Source organism: Cyrtonyx montezumae, unplaced genomic scaffold (genome assembly GCF_038088225.1).
Source record: "Cyrtonyx montezumae isolate F1298 unplaced genomic scaffold, pur_monq_1.0 scaffold_2, whole genome shotgun sequence".
Taxonomy (NCBI): domain Eukaryota; kingdom Metazoa; phylum Chordata; class Aves; order Galliformes; family Odontophoridae; genus Cyrtonyx; species Cyrtonyx montezumae.
In genome coordinates, this window is record NW_027071936.1 from 30,823,153 (window position 1) to 30,837,058 (window position 13,906).

Consider the following 13,906-nt stretch of genomic DNA (forward strand, 5'->3'; position numbering starts at 1 on the left):
AAAGGACATTTGGATAGTGGTGTTTGAAGTGGTTCGTAAATTACACAACATGATGCCAGCAAAACTCTGCACTTCAGGGAGGTGTCTTTCAACAGAAAGAAGTCAGTATGTTCACTGTTGTCCTAACTAGAGTGTTGCTTTTTCCCCTCACTTAGGCAGTTAGGTCCATGTGAAAGACCTTGCTGTGAACTCATGGAACAGTGTCATTGCCCAGACTGAATCTCTTTCTATCACTTCACTCACATTTGGTCTAGAAAATGCCTGTCTCAGAGGATCACTTCTGTGAGTTTTAGAGTAGTTGATGTGCCTTGGCCACACTAATGTCACCTCCCTAGTAGGGAGAATTTATTTACTTGTAGGGAGAATAGGGAAATCTGTGAATTAACTGAGAATGTATTGGAAAGGATTTTCCACCTGACTGAAAAGTTAAAGGAGCTTAGAAGTGAAATAAGAGCATGCAGATGGAAACATTTCCCATTGCTGGTGTAGAGCCTTTTATAGAGAATTTAAGCCACATAATACTTGTTTGCTTTTCTCATTTGCCTTTCACAGATCCTTTAAAAGTAGTTCATGGATGTTGATGAGAACCAGTAGTCTGTGTTCACAAAAAGAAATAGGAGTGGGCAGTTGTATTCTGTACAGTGAATTTTTGTTCATCAGAAGGTATCTTCAACTCAGTCTTCTCTTCTGTCTATGAAAGTAGCTGTTAGTGAACCTTGTCTTCTCACTCAGTTCAAGTTTTTGAAGATGATAATTCTAAAATAAGCAGAATCTTTTTCAGAAACATTCTAAACAGTTCAGGTTGACACTTCTATGAAGTCTCTGCTTCAGTCAGGGAAAGTGTCTCTGCTGTAATCCTAAATGAGGAGCTTCAACAGTGAGCACAAAAGGAGAAGAGTGGGTCTGCTTTCCTTTTAATAAAGGCTCCTTTTTACTGCAAGAGGATAATAGGTGTTTTATGCCTTGTGATCACTTCTCTGTTCTTGTGGAATGTACACCAGGATCTGATGTCTTTATGAGGTTTTGTATGACAGATTTGAGGAATCCTTTTTTGATTCTCTGCAAACACTACAGAGCTGCCGCTGAACTAACTGTTCTCCTCACTGAGCTGAGGGGAATTTTTTTGTTTTACATGTGTAAAGTGTATGGCAGTGTTAATGCTTCTGAGGATGGATAGGATAAAATGTCATGACCAGATGTACTGATCAGTATAATTATTTCAGAAATAGATATAAGAGGTATACAATACACCTGTGCAATAATTATCAGAAACTGAATACCAGGTGCTTCAGCACAGATGTTCTTGGTGAGATTCACTTTAGTCATCTCTTCCAGGTGGAGAATTTATTGTCTGTTGATGTTAATCTTTTACTCTTTTTCTTGTGTTCCCCAGGTGATCTGGAAATCAGGATGCGCCTTAGCAAAAAGTGGCTAAAATCCCAGGTAAAGGTGAAGTCTCTTTTATTATTTAAACCATGTTTAGCCATGGCACCCCCCCCCCAAAAAAAAAAAAAAAAAAAGCAAGTTTATTTAGTTAAACAATATGCCAGGGTTATCTTTTTGGGGGATAAAGAAAAAGGGCTCAGGTGAAGCGTGTTTTCTGTAAGACACAGTTGACTTGGATAATTCTCAAATCTAATTTAACTGAAGAATATGTAAGAAATTCCATCTTGGAAATGAAACCAAAAGAAAGAAAGAATTTTAAATGACCCAAATGAAAAAGATGACTATTTACTACCTTGGAAATATTCAGAAAGCTTCTATTTAATTAAGTTCAAGTTTTGAGTATAGAGCTGTAATTCAGTATTAGCATGGCTTTAAAGAAGATTGCTCTTGCTTATTACTGTCACTTTCAGATGAGCTGAGAGGCATCTACTCATTTTATGTCATTAAATTTAAAGGAGTATTTCTTAGAAAAAAAAGAGTAACTTGGAAAAGGCAACAATAATCTTAACCAATTAGTAATTATTATTGTAGAAATGAAAAATAACAATAATCAAAAAGATCTGACAGGACATAAACTGCTGAAAAATCACCTCATCTTGTTAGGCAGCCTGACAAAAGCTATATATATCCTAATTTGTCATTAGCCTTATTGTATTCATTTAAATCCCATGAACAAATACAGGGAAAAAGAGTCTTAGATCAGACTATTTTTAGTGCCAGTATGTGAGAAATAACTTTTCCCAGTGCAGTGGGTTAAAAAATGGGCAGGGAGAAGGGTAGTTTGATATAGCTCCAAAAAATCATTTTTTCATGACACAGGCCTTGAACTGTGGAACTGGTTGGGAGCAAGAATACCAGTTGTCACCCAGACTATCCTGGCAATTCTGTTTTTTGGCAGAGGAACTGGGAAAGCTTTTCAGCTGGGGAATCATGGTGGAATCACTTTGCCTAGGAAAAGTCCTGGAAAGAACAAGCACATATGAGGAAGAGTGCCCTGCTCTGCAAAATAGAACCCCTTGGAGGGGTTGGCACAGCCAGTCCCTCAGCTGCATAAAAGTAAATTAGGAATGATACTGTAGATGCCTACAGCTTAAATAGAGTACTCTTTGGGAGGAGTTTTTGGAGTCTCTTGGAAAGTCTTACCTTAACTTGGGACAAAACAGTCAGAGCATATTATACCAAACCAATCATCTTAAGGCAGCAAAATTAAGTACTTAAATCTTGTTTTATGAGACATCTCTCTATCTGCATCTATCCCAATATATCTGTGCATAACCTATTTTGACTGTAGAGTATTTGAGCTCTAACACCATTTGAAAGTGTTACAACTGGAGTAAGTAGAGAACTCTCCTTTGATTTTATCCAGTAATTACTTCATATAAAATGTGTGGGCAGCCCTTGATGGGGGATTGAAATTCCAAGTTTCTGATAGAAGAATAATTTCACTAAAAGTGGAAGAAAATGTACATTGAAAACTGAAAGCATTCATTCATTGAAAGCATTCATATGTTATGGTAGAAAGGGGCCAATTAACAGAGAGATTGAGATTTATCTTAAACTAAAGATTGAAAATAATCTAGTATAGATTGAAAGCAAAGGAAAAGTCTTTGACTCTAGGTCAGTGAAGCTTGTAAACAGGCTGAATTAAAGTAAAACACTCATGCACTGATTATAAGAGTTTATTTTCTTTTACTTGGATGTGTCTGTCTTCTTTTGAAGAGGAAGTACGTATTCAGGGTGAAGAATTAGTGAAGTTTCATAAAGTAGTATTTTAAATAACAGCTGTCTGAGTAGTTGGGAACTTGTGCCTTGCATGAGAAAAAAAATGATACTGCTGAAAGGTGAAGAGAAATACTGCACTGAAGAGAAGTGTTCTCAGCTGGAGAGCCAACTTCATACCAACAGAGCACAGCCTCCTCCAGACTGCAGCTGATAATATTATAGTGTGGTGCTGCTGTCATGGCACTGAAATCTCTGTTAAATTATTGAGAAAACATAAAAAACAGATAAAGAGATTTTTAAAGAGCTACTTAAGAGTGGAAGTGTGCATTTAGAAATACAGTAGGACCTTGAATGTTTTCATTGATATCTTCTGACTGAAAGCTCTTCTCGTAATTGATCTTCTCGATCTAGTCTATTCCTTCCTCTTTATTGATGTCAAAAAGATTATTCTTAGGAAATAAAGGCATACTTTGGGATTTCTGGAGGCAACAATACACAGTATCCTCATGCAATAACAAGTGAATAAGATTCTATTCAAAATATTTTGCAAGAGGGGATGGTTTAGGAACTGAGGCATAAGAAGCAGAAGAATTTTCCTGAGGTCGTCTAAGAGGGAGGAATTGGGAGGTCTGACAAGGGCTGTCCTGACCCATGAGACCAGACCCTCTGCAGAAGGTACAAAATGTTACTCAGGATTTAGACTAAAGTTTTTGTGTCAATCGCGATGCCAGTATGTTATAAAATAAACATTATAATAATATAACAAGCATGCAAGTTATTATAATATAATATTATATATAATATTATATTATTTAAATATGTAACCTATACTTATTACTGGCCTTATATCCTGACAGGCTCTAAAATAATTCAGCACCAAAGAAACATCTAGCAATAAACTTGTCATCATATAGTGCACATTTCTAAAACACATCTGATATTAAAGATAATTTCTTTGAAGTTTAATGTAAAATAAGAAAGCTTTTATTTTTTTTCTTTATTTTCTCAGGCTGGATATTAGGAAATACTACTACTCTGAAAGAGTGGTCAGGCATTGGAATAGGCTGCCCAGGAGGTGGTGGAGTCACCGACCCTGGAGGTGTTCAAGGTATGTTTGGACGCTGTATTGAGGGATGTGATTTAGTGAGAGCTATTGGTGATGGTTGAATGGTTGGTCTGGATGATCTTACAGGTCTTTTCCAACTTTGCTGATTCTGTGTTTCAGTGATTCTGTGATTCATTTTTTCTGCTCCTACTAAATCATAGAATTGTAGAATGGCTTGAATTGGAAGGAAAGTCAAAGCTTACTCCAGTTCCAACCAGATCAGGCTGCCCAGGGCCCCATCCAGACTGGCTTTGAGCACCCACAGCCTCTCTGGACATCCTCACCACCCTCTGGTTAAACTAAATCTTTCTTCTTTTAGTTTAAAACCATTCCCCCATGTCCCATCACTATCAGACTGTGTAAAAAAATCATCTATCTCCTCCTGATTAAAACATCATGTTTTCAATTCAACGTTAAACTGTGATTGACTATTAGTTGCATCAGCTTAGTTATTATTAGTGCTGATCAGCATGGAGAAATATTTTACTGTTAGTAACTACAGTATGTAAAATGATTGTTCTGTAATCAAAAATATAGTTCAACTTGTTTCAATGAAACTCTCGATTTTGGAGGAAAACAGGAATGTGGGTTTACATGGTAATTATTATACAAAAAAGGATTATGAGGTATCCTACAAATTGTCACAAGACTCATGAATTAAGGGCTGTTGTTTCTGAACAATTATGTGAGCAAATTTAGATGCTGGGCTTTGGAAAAAAAAATGCGAAGGTTTGCTTAGCAAGACTGATAGGCTGTGATGGAGGAGACTAGGCTGGCAAGGGGAAGCTTCTACTTTGGAAAACTGTCTTCAGAGCTATTGTTGTAATTTTAGCTACATTGCAAGAGAAGGTGAAAAGGAAGTCAGATCTAGATGGTATGTTGTAAGAATCATGCAGACACTGTTTAACCAAATGATATTTTCAAGGCATCTAAAACTTTCATTGGTGGCATGAAAGAGAGACATACTAAAATACATAAGCTTCATGAATGAATCTGTATACCATGCTTATACTGCTAGGTGGTTGGTCGGGAGCAATTCTAATCCATATAAGAAAAGTTTATTTTTAAATCAGAATTGAAAAATTTAACTGTATTTTATTGTAAACTATAATTTAACATAGAGTGTGTATATTATAATACATGTTTCAGTAGACCATCCATAGCTCAGTTCCAGTGTGTAATAGAATAAGTGTAAATTCGAGGTAGATTGCTTGGGGAAACTTCATTCTTCATTTAATCCAAAACAGAAAGTTGCTGGAGGTATTACATGGATATTTAAGACACACATCTTTCAGACACTGGGGTCAAGATTTGTTTTTAAATATTTTCTCAGTCACCAAATTTCCTAAAAAAAAAAAAAAAAAAAAAAAAAAAGTGTATTATCCCTTCAGTAGAAAAGTGAGAGTTTTTTTCATGAGTTTCTTCATAGGCCAAAACACACTAGCTTTGAATTAGACCTGATAGTTAAAAGGAGATGGTTATACAATTCCAATTAAAAAAGGGAATTTTTATTAGATTTGCCACGAAATGGTATGTGGTCCACTCAGCTGTTTTCCATGTGAAATGTCAGTAGGGAGTCTGCTTTTTAATACTACTTGGTAAATAGCCAAGTGTTAATAAATATTGCTTTTTGGGATCAAGAAACCTCAAATCACAGGATAGAAATGGTATTATCTCTACTACAGAGAGTGTTGGGAAGTGATGAAGCTACTTAGGAGGTTACAAATTGAATTGGAGGTGCTTAATACATACAGTAAAACGTAGTCAGTTTAAATTGTCGTAATTTTACCTTTTGAAACTAAAATATCTTCATCTAAGAAACTAAGTAATATCCTTGAAAATCCTTTTCAGATTGACTCCATTTAATTTCTATCAATTTTGATGGTTCTTTTTTCTTTTACAAAGTTGAGGGGGTGTGGAATAGATGAGTGGACAGTGAAATGTGTTGAGAACTGGCTGACTGGCAGAGCTCAGAGGGTTGTGATCAACGGCAGAGAGTCCAGTTGTAAGCCCGTACTTAGTGATATTTCTCAGGGATCGATTCTGGGTCTGGTCCTGTCAACATCTTTGTCAATGACCTTGATGAGGGTATAGAGTCCACCCTCAGCAAGTTTGCTGATTATACAAAGCTGGGAGAAATGGCTGATAGGTCAGAAAGCAAGACCTGGGCAGGCTGGAGAGATGGGCAGAAGTGAACCGATGAGGTGTAGAGTCTTAGAGTCTCGCATCTAGGGAGGAATAACCTCATGCACTGGTGCAGGTTGGGGAATGACCTGCTGGAGAAGAGCACTGAGGAAAGGGACCTGGGTGTCCTGGTGGATGACTGGCTGGCCATGAGCCAGCAGTGTGCCCTCATGGACAAGAAGGCCAATAGAATCCTAGGGTGCATTAAAAAGAGTGTGGCCAGCAGGTCAAGGGAGGTGATCCACCTCCTCTACTCTGCCCTGGTGAGGTCTCACCTCAAATACAGGAGATGTGGCTTCACCACAGTGTACTTTCACTTTGGCAAGAGAAAATGGAGATAAATGAAAGAATAGCCTTTACATCTCTGTGAAAAGTTTCTATCGGTTTCCCTCTTGAGTAAAAAGGAGGACCTAAGAGCAGTTTAGCCAGCTTAGATCACTTAGCTGGCATCCCACCTTTCAGTCCAAAAGTAGGTGTTCATAGAAAAAACGTGAAAGCAGATCCTGAACAGCAATGACTATATAAAGGATGACTGTTGCCTGTCTGTGTGTTGAAGTCTGGCTTTGGTGCAATGAAAGGAGAAGCAACATCTCTGTCCTCACTAGTCCTTTGAAGTTTTTCTGATTCTTCCAGGTATATTTTCTTAAATTTAAAGATGAGAGGTTGTACTGTTATATCAGAATGATGATGGAAAAAATAGCCTCGTGGGGTTGCTCATTTTAATTGTTTATTTTAGGGCTACTGAGCTAATATTTTTGGAGCACTGTATCTCATGACTGCAAGATTCTTGTTCCTGACTGATAATCAGCACTTCAGAGAAAAATGTTTGTGGACAAAGTTAAGATTTTTTTTTCTCCATATGCTTTATTCTACATTTATCTACACTAAATTTCTTCTGTCACCTTATTACCCGGTCACTTGGGCTTGTAATTTGGTTGTCTATGGTGGTATCACTTTATCCTGCATAGGAGTTCATATCTTAGCATTTCCCATAACAAAACAGAAGTTTTCTTGGAAGTGAACAGACCTGTTTGTTGCATAAGTCTTTCATTTTTTTAGGAGAAGGAGGAGAGCCTCTGGTCTGTAAAGAAACTGGTACATTGGATCTCAAAGTCAGATTCATCTTCTATTGTCTTGAGAACTGTGGCACAGTTTGAGAATTGCCATATGTGTTCACCAACTCAGCACTTCCTCTGCCTAATGCTGAAACAGTTTGTACTAGCCCCACTGTCCCCCCAGTATCTGAAATATGATACTCAAAGTCAAACTTTTATTTCTATTCTACTTATCTTTGCAGGCTAATGTGACAGGTAAGAAATAAGCCCTGATGTCACAGTTCACATCATAACATAATCATGGTTCAATTCATGCAATACTTTTGGTCAAATTCCTTTTGAGGAATCATATCTGTGGCATTTTCTTCCCTCTGTTACATTCTTGCCAAAATTCTCTGTGAGTGAATAGAAGGGAAAATGGAAAAATAAGAACTGCCTGCACTCTTTCAGTCTTTCAGTTTTTTTCACCAATCTTAAGCATTACTATTTTAGGTTGCAGGACTTACCTTCTCAGATATTGGGTTTTGTTTTGTTTTGCTTTTTTTTCTGATTCAAGTGGTTCTCCTGCAGTCAGCCAGCTCTAGAACTAGATGATCCACAGTCAAATACAGGCCCTTCTCCTTCAATTCAGCTCCTCCTGGTTATCTTCCTAATGTTGAGCTGTTCTAATGCCAAAAGCACAGCTTACTCTCCTTCTGAGAAAACTGTGTTGTGCAAAGTGCAATTTACAGGGAACTTGCATTTGTGTGAAGGTACTCCTATTGCAGTGGGAACTCATACTCTGCTGATGCTCAACTCTAGTTTGCCAAGGCCACAGGTAGCCCAAGATAGAGAAATCTAATACCACAGCCACCATGACATTCAGTGAACTGCAGGTCCTAAATTGTACTCAAATTTCTTAAGTTTTTTGATACAATTATTTAAGATGCTATTAGTGAGGCCTTCTTATTGTGGTCAGGCAGTTTGTTAAAAAATCAGTCACACTAAAAGCAAATCAATGGACCCTTAAAGGTAGCATTTTTCCTTTGGACCATAACAAGGTTTTGATTGCAAAAATTCCAGTGCAGGGATAAAAGAGGAGAAAATTAATTTTACGTATATCAAAAGCACTATAATTTTTACACATATATATATGTATGAGAATAGTTTGTTTTTAAGAGAGATGGCATAGAAATATTTGCTTTTGTTTGGTATGTGTTGTAATTTATAATAGGTGTTACCTGGACTGGAGATGTGATTCCACGCATTTGATTGTGTGTTGTCTTTGTTAGAAGACTCACGTAAATCCATCTGCATATGTAAAAACAGGATGGTGACATCTTCAATGTGGTTTTTATTCTGGTTTGTCTAAACACTTTGAAGAGTAATTGACAAAGACAGCTATTAGAGGACTTTACAGATTTTAATGTTACTTCCGGATTAAAACAAAACCATCAAAATCTCATAGGCTGCTTTTTTTGTCTGTTAGAGAATCAATTCAGCTGCATGTAACTTTAGGCTCTTATTACTGAAGAGGTGAAAAATGCAACCTTAATGTGCCTTGTAATCAAATCCAAAACCTTGAATCCCAACCCACAATGCAGTTAAATGCTGTGGGATATTGTTCTTTATCTTCTTGGAGGTAAAATAAATCCATGACGAAAATGCCGTAATTCTTCCATATGTTTGGACGTACTTGTTCCCCTCCTGTTCATGAATGTTCTGTAATGTTTTCTCCACTAGTGGGTTTGTCTTAACCTCGTGCAGATACCTGATGGATGATCGACATCCTGGAGCCTCTGTTCTCTTGGGGCTCACAGCCTAACCTTGAAGCTTTCAGGTGTCACATATATTCAGTGCCTTGGAATTTTTTTCCAACCATTTTAATCCTCTATCATCAATCTGTTAAAAATCGCTGTATGTTTTGTTTCATCTCAAGGAACATCTGGAATAGTTGTACATATTTAGTGTTTTGTTGAAAGGATCTTTTTTATTTGGTCTCATATGTCATTCTTCTTCTTTCATATAGTTTGCTTAGCTACCCATTTTCACTTAAATACATTGGGTCATGAATTTGTGAAGTGGATCCTTGGCCTGCCATCAAATAATACATCTTTGAGCAATTGATTATTTATACAGCTTTCTAGTAGTAAGTTTTCAATATCATCTAAGAGAAGCTTAACACCCCTTTCAAAACAACCAGCTATTGTGACCCAATCTAACCTTAGCAGTACAAATATTTTGAAATAAACTGATTAACAATTAGCTGACAAAAAGCTAACTAAAGGCAGAAATACAGAGTTTATCTAACATTATAGCAGCTAAGGTAATTTTAATTAAAAACTAGTAATAATTGCAGTGTAAATCTTTGGTATAATAGTCTGTTGCACAGAGCACTTTTCTGGGGGGGTTAAATTTTAAAAATTTGCATATTCAGTAACTATCTCAGTTCTCTGGTCTTCAAGCTATGTATTGGAGAACAGTGCTTCAAGCACAAGGCTAACAAATGGTAATAAAATGATGGTGAGTGGGCTGAGGTGGAAAACAAATTCAGCTGCTTTTCATGGAAGTAATGCTTGGAGCAGTGCAAAAATCTGCATAAGACTCAAAAAAAGGCACAAAATTATAAAGGGCCTTCTGAAGTTGGGTAGGTCTGATCCCAGGATAATTTGCCTTAGGGAAAGGAGAGAGTGGTGTGAAGTGCCTTTGGCTCACTTGACAGTGTAGATGTAGAAATCTTCATAAGCCCCAAAATTTAAATAGAGCCTCTTAGTCATTGGTCATTTATCTTTGCAATGTGCCAGTTGACTGTGCTTCTGATGTCATGGAGATGCATCTTAATTGGGAATTTTTTTTAATTTGAATACAAGCTCTACTGTATATCTTCCTTACTTCCTTGTCACTGTTTTTTGTTTATTTTGTTGTTGTTGTTGTTGTTATTATTATTATTATTATTTTTCCTAACCAATACTTTGAGAAGAGAAAAAGATTTTGGAATGTGAACCATAAGCTTATAAAAATTAACTGTTACTCTTGGCTAATGCATTTAAGTACTTAACTTTCAAACTGATTTTTAAACTTGCTCATCTGTACCACTGGCGCTTATGATTTAGGATGAAGGTCTGATGTCACTGTAAGCATTAAGATTTGGCCAATTTCTGTTCCAATGTAACAACTCCTCAAAGCTGCAGGAAGTTTTATTTCTGTTACACATCTGCAGTAAGAACCAGGCATTTGAAATCTGAGCCCCTTAAGGGCCCGGGTCTCAGAGATATTGATCATCTACTGCAGCTTTTGTCTGCTTTCAATTCCCATTGCAGTCAGCAGGAGATGAGGCTCTCAGCACCTTGCAGGATCAGGCTCACAGAGGCTGCTTTTGGAAAAGTTTGTCTGCTTATCTATTCAGCTAGCTGGATGATCTCTCATCAGATGGCTCCATATGTTATTGCACACCCCAGATATTCCTACTGTCAGCTGAAGATAAAACAATGTCCGCCTTGTCTGGACGCAATTTGAAAAGTTAATAAATTGAAAGCAAGTTAGAGTAATGGATTTAGTTTTATTTGAGAACATTTTTAATGTTTTTGGGTTTTTTTAATGTATATTACTATATTTAAAAATATTTCCCTTTTCACAAGGGAGGTCATTTCATGAAACTGCTCTATTTTAGCCATTTTCCTGTTTATTAATTTAATAATTAAATAGTTCCATATCTTTTTTTTTTTTTAAAGGAGATATTAAGTCCCAGATGAGGTTTCAGTCCTGTTTAGAATAACAGTAAAGTGGAAACGAGACATGCAAGTAACACTAGGACTCCAGTTCTCCAAGATGATGGAGGCAATTCATAAATGACAAGGTCCCCCAATGCATCTTCCAAAAGAATACTGAGAATTTAATGTGATTGGAAGTGAAAATTCCACCTGGATAAAACAAGATGTAATACTGGTGGGTTCTGTATCTGAGGGTAGGCCAGTCACAAATTGTGTCCCCCAAGACCCCCCCCCAAGGGTCAGTCAAGGGACCAGTACTCTTCAACATCTTCATCAATTACATAGATGATGGAATCAAATGCACACTCAGCAAGTTTGCAGACAACACCAAGCTGAGCAGTGCAGTTGATACACTGGAGGGAAGCCATACAGAGAGGCCAGGACAGGCTTGGAGAAGTGTGCCCATGTGAACCTAATGAGGTTAAACAAAGCCAAGTGCAAGGTGTTGCACATGGGCCAGGGCAATCCCTGATGTTCATTCAGTCTGGGGAAAGATCTCCTGGAGAGCAGCCCTGCAGAGAAGGACTTGTGGATCCTGTGGATCTCCATCCCTGGATGCATTCAAGGCAAGGCTAAATGTGGCTCTGGGCAGCCTGCTCTACTGTTTAGCGACTCTGCATGTAGCAGTGGGGTTGAAACTACATGATCCTTGATGTCCTTTTCAACCCAGGCCATTCTATGATTCAGTAAGAATTCTGGTCTTGAGTTTTCCTGTTTTCATGTCAAAATGTGCAGTGTACTGACAGGTGAAAGCTGGCAATTTGAAAGAAATACCTCTTTTCCACAGGCCAACTCTATCTTTGTCCTGTGCCAGTATTTTCATAGTGCAGTTTCCATTTTCTGAGTAGCAATACTGCCAAAGATTTTGATCTGTGCAGAGGAGTAGAAAGCTCTTTCCACAGTTTCAACTTAGGGCATTGCCATGATAAGTGCTGAAGCAGGGAGTACTCCTATATCCAATCATGTAGTTGTGTTGTATGGTGACCCCGCTGTGGGTCTGACATGTCTGCTCTAAGGGTTATAGAGCTGAGCTTTTACCCACATGACCTCTCAGAGTCTTAGCTGTGTGCCGTACACCCATGAGAAGAGGCCATGCAGTACAGCATGGAGCACTCATGCAGCATTCTGTCTTCAGAAGGGAGGTGGTAATGTGATATTGCTAATGAATAGGTGAGCCTATCTGATACAACATGAAGCTTAACTGGTGCCACTCAGAGCAAGAAATCACAACATTTATGAGAATTATTCCTAATTTAAAATCAAATAACAAAAACCTTTTGAAGGAACTGTTCTCCAAGGGATTAGTCCCATGAGCAGGGACTGAGGTTACATAAGAGTCCTTCTGAATCATCCATTCCAATTCATAGCATACATTAAACCAAGTTAGATTAAAAGCTGCATCTTTATGAGTGAGTAGCATAAGTACCTTCACAAACCAGGTCTTCTCACAATGACTGTGTTTGGTTCACTGTCAAGAATAGTTATTCTAGACTCTCTGAGGAAAAATTTATTTGTGCCTTTATTTAAAGAAAATATTTGAAATCCCAGGTACTGCTTGCTCTTTTCCAAACCGGAAGAAGTATTCCTGCTTTCAAGCAATTTTAACAGCTGCAAGGAAGCCACAGTCATCTTTGATCTGTCAATGTAATGAGTTTTCGTTGTTAATAAAACCTGATATCTTGGACAGGATGTTTAAGAAATGATTGTGGACCAGATTCAGCCATCAGTGTGCAAACAGGAGTCAGCGTTAAACTTGTGTTTAATAGAACAGATATGTGAGCTAAACACACAAAGCAGGAGTGAGTCCCTCCAGAGATGCACACAGTCAACCTTGCTGTAGGCCGCTTCTCCCATTGAGGTCTGTCATAAATCTCCCACTGCCTTTTTGTTTCAGCATCAGCTGCTGTGACTGTAGAGCTCTGCTGCTGGTGGTGAGCTTGCCTAGCCCTAAGCAGCTGCCTGGAGAGTTTAACTTATTTGCCCCTGACTGGTTCAGACTTTTGCTCAAATATTACTTTATTGGTAAGAATGTGGGCACTTCAAGGACTAGGTATAGGCTTTCAGGATATCTCTGCTACAAGTTCCTAAGTGCCTGTCTTGATTTAGTCTTGGTGCTGGTACAGCCCTTCAGAAAAAAAAGTTTAGCATAGTTAGCATAGAACAGTCATTTTTAACATTTGAGAGATAAGTCTAATAAAATGCATGGGAGAAAAGAGTTGACAGCTTGCTGTACATGAGATACTTGTCCAGTAGTATATCCAAAGAGACAATATAGCAGATCTATATTCAGGAAACGTAAGAATTGTTGCTGATTTTTACAAAGTTATATAGTGCTTAACCTGGTATTCCCAGATGAGAAAGAATAAGAAGAAATCTATGTTTAGAAGTGAGGATGGCTGAAAAGAGGCAATGTGGAGAGGTGAAAATGTAATAATTTCCTCCAGCAGCAAGCACAATGGAAATGAAACTTGTCTGTCTGTATATAAATGTTACTTTTTGAGATACTCTAGAGTATTTAGCAGGGCCTCCAACTGCAGTTCCAGAAGACCCTGAGTCTCCTGCAGGTCTCATGCAGACATTTCAAATTTCTTTCAGCAATCCAGATGTAGTAAGAGCTTTTGTTTAGGCAATGGAATCCCAATATA